This window comes from Momordica charantia, unplaced genomic scaffold (assembly GCF_013281855.1).
Source record: "Momordica charantia cultivar OHB3-1 unplaced genomic scaffold, Mcharantia_2.0 BLBB01000017.1, whole genome shotgun sequence".
In the NCBI taxonomy this organism is placed as follows: Eukaryota; Viridiplantae; Streptophyta; class Magnoliopsida; order Cucurbitales; family Cucurbitaceae; genus Momordica; species Momordica charantia.
Window position 1 is genome coordinate 58,189 of NW_028275173.1, and position 6,645 is coordinate 64,833.

At 31.8% G+C, this 6,645-nt stretch overlaps 1 long non-coding RNA gene across 1 annotated transcript; it reads right to left on the bottom strand.

Annotated features, from left to right (window-relative positions):
- Window positions 1-1,147: 1,147 nt before the first annotated feature.
- LOC111020719 (uncharacterized) lies at window positions 1,148-4,730 on the bottom strand. Its single transcript, XR_002602735.2, has 3 exons — window positions 4,401-4,730; window positions 3,813-3,935; window positions 1,148-2,744 (listed from the first exon to the last, which is right to left on the bottom strand). It is a non-coding gene; the product is annotated as an uncharacterized LOC111020719 (long non-coding RNA).
- Between the last annotated feature and the right edge of the window lie 1,915 nt (window positions 4,731-6,645).

The window sequence follows — 6,645 nt, forward strand, 5'->3', positions numbered from 1 at the left end:
ATTCCTTATGTCAATCAGACCCGACCCGGTACATGGGTCGAGCTGACCCATGGGCACTTTGATAAGATACATTCTCTGACATATCCCGCGACAACATGCCATATTCTCGGTTACCTTAAAGGATCGTTAGGACTCTGTCGGAAGCTTTGTCAGAGACTTCGCCTATAAATCAGAACATTCTGCCTCATTTCTAAGTATGCGAATACAATATTCTCTCTCGAATATATCTCGGTCATCTACTGAGTTGGGTGTCAGAGTATCTTCTATTTTGCAGGTCCCTATTCGACACACTTCTAAGTCATCCTTCGTCCGAACCGAGATTCATATACTTGGTCAATTTTTCTGATCAAACAAGCTATTAACTTTTCAAAGGTGATTAAGATAGAGATATGTCTCACAAGTCATAACTTTAAGTATTTTCCTTTTTTAACCGTCTCATCTATTAAAATTCTCTCATCACCCTCCACTAGTAGAAATTCGGGTTTCATTGACAGTTAAAAACTGTCATTAACATATTTCATGACAATTTTTTTTGTCATCTATTAAGGCATCAAGAAAGAGGAGAAGATGACAAATTTGAAAAATTTTCATCAATGCATTTACAACTACAATTATACTTTGTCACGAATAGATCTTCCATCACAATTAATAAATGTCACAGAAACTCATTTAATTACAGTTTATAACTATCACTAAAACAATGAAAGATTTTATTCTTCTGTTAATAAAAACTTAATGACGACAGTTTATAAATGTCATGAAATATTTTTTAACGACAGTTTATAATTGTCATGAAATGTTTTTTAACGACAGTTCAAAATTGACATGAAATATTTTTGAACGACTGCTGATAAACGTCAAGAAAAACGTGACAATTACTATTTATAATTGTCACGAAAACTTTTATAGTGATAGTTTTAACGGTCAATATTGGTAGTTTTAAATGTCATGAAAATCTTTATATTGACAATTTTTAACTGTCATTAAAATCTTTATATTGACAATTTTAACTATCACGAAAATTTTATATATGACATGACAATTTTTTTTGTCACAATTTGTGTTTAATAAAGGTTTGTAATGTCAATAAAAGTTTATATATGATAACTTCATAACAACCATGAAATACATTTTATAACACTGTACATGTTTCAAAAAAATTATCTATATCTATAAATTATAAAATGTAACAAAGTTGCATATAATAAGATCAATGTCTGATCAAATTTGTACATTAGGATATTTTATACAAATACTATACTATAAGTCTATGATTACAATAAGAGAATGCCCAACGAACTATATTCACATTACATCAACCTCGTACATGTCGAAAATACGCCGAAACTCTTCCCTATAAATTCTTCTTTCTCAAAATGTTGCTCCCGCAAGCTATTCCTTCAACAAAATAAAACGAACAATTAAGAAAAAACTTCCCTATACTCCTACATTTTCTTTCTAACTCCAACATGCATTACGTAATGACACATATAAACACTAAGTCTTAATTGGCTATCTTTGCTACAAGATAGTCACACAATTATCCAACTAGATTTTAAACTATATGCATGACACAAATATAAACACTAAGTCTTAATTGGCTATCTTTGCTGCAGAATAGCAACATAATTATCCAACTAGACTTTATATTATATGCATGACACATATAAACATTAAGTCTTAATTGGCTATCTTTGCTGCAGGATAGCAACACAAATATGTATTAATGGAAGAGAAAGAAGTATCAATAATTTCACATTAAGCAAAAACATCACCCCTAGTGTCAAACAAACATCAATGTCATATTCTTCTTACAATGGTAAGTGATGATTGACAAACATAGAAAATGAGAATATTTGCTATACTGCTATCAAAAGCAACGACGAAGAAGTAAATGTAACAAAAAGAATAACAAAAAAATGTTGTGCGGCTAGAATTAGCATATGCATATAAATTAGTTTGCTATATGTTTTGTCAGTAGAAAAGTCCTCTACAATTGACTGAAGGATTTCATTATCAAAATCAGCAAATAAACATCCTTACTAATTAATCAACATTAACAAAATTATCTTTGCCCTAGAGGAATTCCGTATTTGAAGCCATTTCATTTTATTTCAAAACGACAAATCAATTCAGAAATATAACGCAACATATATTTGAAACTTGATGTAAGGCTTATCTAAATAGGAAACTATATCATAAGTTTTGAATTAACTAGAATAACTTACTTTAAATGCATTTTAATGCTCAAATAGTTAAAAACAAGTAAATAAGGTAAGTGACCATTTCTCTAATTTTGAGGTTGTATACCTTTTGATATAAATTATGGATATTAGAGTATTCAGCATATCCTTCCTAAGCCACATTAAAGACCCAATGCAGTAAAGGATATACTCGACGCCTGAATCGAAGTGGGGGACAACATAAAAATGTACAAAAAATGTATTAATGATATTTTTCATCATGGCCACATAGTTGGAAAAGCTGATGATCAAGCCTAAGGCATTGCAAATATAGGTATGTCTGTCTGCATTTTCTTCAATTCAAAAGCCTAAAGTATTGCAAATCAAACCGAACAAGTAAGAGCTGACAAGTGCATTTAATAAAAGGGTTGACAATGTTGATTAGAAAGACAAAATAGTCACTTATCTCAAAGACTCGAATTGAAAATCTATACATTTTCATCCAAGAAAGCTTTAATTTTTTATTCAATAACCTCATCATCATCTTCATAAAGTGATCACCTACAACGAAACGAGAAATTTTAGTCGTCATCAAAAACTCCAGAACAACTTTAATTACTAAAAATCCTAAAAGATTAAGATACGAACCTAAATCTAGAGACTTAAATACAAAATGCTAGTTTAGCTCTTCAAGACAAAAAGTTCATAAACACCTCTATGAATCCCATGATGGCTAACATTCTCTACAATTATAAAATAAAAAATCTGTATTAGATTTTTACCATCTTTCACAATCCTAACCTAAGAGGAGAAAGAGATAGAATTACGTTCGGATAACAATCCTCATGGCTTTATCTGATTTGCTTAACTGGGATGACAATAGGTTGAAAGCTTAAATGAAAATCCAACCATTGAAGTGGTTTTCTAGATAGAGAGTCCATAATACAAGTTAAGGTCACCAGGAAGTTTTGATACTGCATAATACCATATTAGAAGCTACCTTATTAGAGAGAGCAATCCTCCAAAAAGATGGTAATTGTAACTTTCAAACTGATGAAAGCCTATTTCTTTAATATTGACATTAAACTGATCCTGTAAACCACTTATTCCTAAACTTAAACTTTTAGGTGAAAACTAATTAAGCCTAAGAATTGAACTCAAATGTCGAATCTAATTAGTAACCATCATTGATTCTTTATAGAAATCTCTTCTCTACAAGATATCCAACCAATCACGTGATCTAAAAAAAAGCACAACTCAAGAGACATGGAAGATAATTTTCTCAAGTTTGGCAGAACTACAGAGTAGCACATTTCACAGCAGAAAGGGGAGAAAAATTATGTTGTTTACATTTACCCAGACAGTCTGCCACAAACAACAATATGTTGTTTACCTATTCAATTACTAAAAATCATAAAAGTAAGCTACACAACCTAAATCGAGAGACTTGAATACAAAATCTTAATTTACAAAGTGAGCAGAATCTAACAGTAGCAGTCGATATTATATTGCACGACCTTGAAACACCAAGAAAATAATGAAATAGACTGAAAATAAATTTTCAGATCAACATCTAATAAGAGTGCAACAACTCTACCATCGATTCGCCGAATAAGAAACAAACCCTACCGCTGAATGCACCTTGCCGCCGTTAAAGGAGCCGCACGCACTTATGGCTTCTCTCTCTTCCATCGCTTTGAACTTCGAATCTTTGAATTTTTTTCCCTTTTTGTAGGGTTTAGATGCTCATTCCTGCTTTGAAGAAGATTAATCAGGAAGAATTAAAAATTAATAATAATTATTAAACAAACAATTTTTTCATTCTCACTCTTGAAAACTAAACAATAACATACAAAAAATCTCCTTCGCTCCACAATGAACAACATTAACAAGGGAGAAAAAAATACAAAAAAAAAAAAATTGAAGTTACTCTTAAATCTCGACTACAAGATCATGCACGATATTACTAACAAAACGAAACATAAAAATCCACCGCCGATTCCGACCAAAACTTTTCGCCGCCGTTCAACGATCTAAACTCTCACACTGAACCAGAAAACAACTTAAAAAGTAAAATCAAAGCAACAAAATAATCAGTTCAAACTTCGCATTTTCACAAACCTTCGAGGGACTTTGTTTTCAAAGCAAACAGTAATTTACCAGCGAAATTGGACAGAAAATGAACAGAAAACTGAGTAAAAGATCACGATTCACGACCTAGAACAGAAATAACTTCCTTCCAATCCACAGTACTGCACTGCCATGAAATGACTCCCAAAAGGAGCCGCACGCATTGTTGGGCCATCGAAGAACATCAGATCTAGGCATTTGTTACTATTGCACCATCGCCGAAAACGCTACAGTCTGAGGGTCACGTCGCCATGTCGTTCGCATCGTCGTCAGCTGGGAAATGCTATCGTGGAGTCGCCATCGATGATGAAAAATAATAGGGCTGTTGTGGAAGACGAAGAAGAATGAGAGTACACCGTGAAAGGAAGAGGAAAGAGATAGGTGCTAGGGTTTCTTCATTCTTTTTCCTTTTTATTTTCTTTCCCTTTCTCTTTTTGTTTTATTTTGTTTTTTTTTTGACCAAAAAGAAATTGGTCCAATTAAACTAAAATAGCAACACAAAGTAATGTTAAGGTCTTCTAAAAAAAGAACAATGTTCCATAATCATTTCCCAATAAGAACTATCTCTACAAATGATTTGGAAAATTTATCTAAAAGATTAACTAAATTTAAAACCCAAAATTAGAACTCCAATATTAGAAAATCCATGAAATTAAACATCGGCTTAGAGGAAAAATCCAAGGCACAAATAAGTCTTAATAAACGAGCTAGAGAACGCAGGCATTATAGAAAATGTGAGAATTTCAAAAAGTGAAAAGTATACGTCTACAAAGGCAACGATGATTTCTTGTAGTAAAAATGATATTTGAATAAAAAAATTTTGGTTCAGTTGAACTAGTTATTTTGTGTAAACCAAAAAATCAAACTCAATCATCCAACGAACATCCAAACAACTAAATTTAATTATATTAATTCAAATTATTTTTGTTCCAAACAAGATAAAAAATTTTCAATCATATCTCTGATTTTAAATCACGACATTTAAAATCATTTCTTGAACATTCTTGCCAGCAAACAAGGATAAGAGAAAGTATTGAATTCTTGCAAAATAAATAATGAAAAATAAAAATACACACCCAAAAAATCATAAAATTGAATTCTATTTATAGAGATGATCTCCGACAAGACTCCGACAATGGCTTAACGGTCATCCGACCGCCCGTAAAATGCGACGTGTTGTTTGATTAATGTGTTATTCAACACTCCTGCAGACATCTTCGTATAGGTCGACTCTAACCTTCTAGGTATGTCGATAAAACATAATAAACAGTTTAGCTCATCAAAACATTCCGACCTAAAGAGACTTCCTCAGGGTATCGTGATCAAGATATTCTTAAATAATATTACATTTCTTTTGTCGACACACGATAAATAGTCTCCAACAAACCTAACTAGTTCCAATTTAACCCAAAATAATTCATGAACATTCGATTAAGTTGACTACCTTTCATTCCAATAAAAAAAAACTCGAGTATAATTTAAATATGAATATTTTGTTTACGAAATGCTCAGTGAAACTAGAATTAACTTTATTATTTTTTAAATGTATTTAGTTGTTAAACTTATATTATTTTTATAAAAGTATTAATAGAGAGTTGAAAAAATAATTTAAATTCATAGGGCTTAAACTCAAGACAGAAGAGAGGAAAACACAATTACAATTACGCAAGATAGCATACCACTATACCAAATACCATTTTCTACTTGTTTCATGGAGTATTTGGGGAAACTATTAAACATAAATCTATACTCGATGCGATCGGACAATCTCGAAATAATTAATATCATTAACAAAGCTGCAGTTTTTCTGACAGAAATGAAACGCGCTCAAAATCATTTGTTTGTATATACATTCTCAAGATGGTCTAGGTAATTATCATGCAATACTTGAATTTTTTTTTTTAATTTTTTTGACAAATTATAAAAATGTCATAAAATCATGAAATTTTCGTAAATTACTGGTTTTTTCCCACAAAATCGCGCCTCCACCATTTCGTGACAGTTTTTCACTATCATTGAAAATTCGGTTTTCGTGATAGTTTTAACTATCATAAAACTTACAAAATCCGAAAAATATAGCGTTTTTCCTGCAAAAAACGAGCCCCATCATTTATGACAGTTATTTTTCCTCCAAACTTTTCTACTGTTCACTGTCATGGAAGCCACTTTTCTACTAGTGCTCCAAATTCTCTCTCACTGTCGCACAACGTCATCGCGACGAGGAGCGGCCGACGTTCCCCTGACAGGTCTCTTTCGAGATAAGGGTTTGTAATCGTCACCAATCAGATATGAGGTGTGATTGACACCTATTGTTAAAATTTGGTCTGCGAAA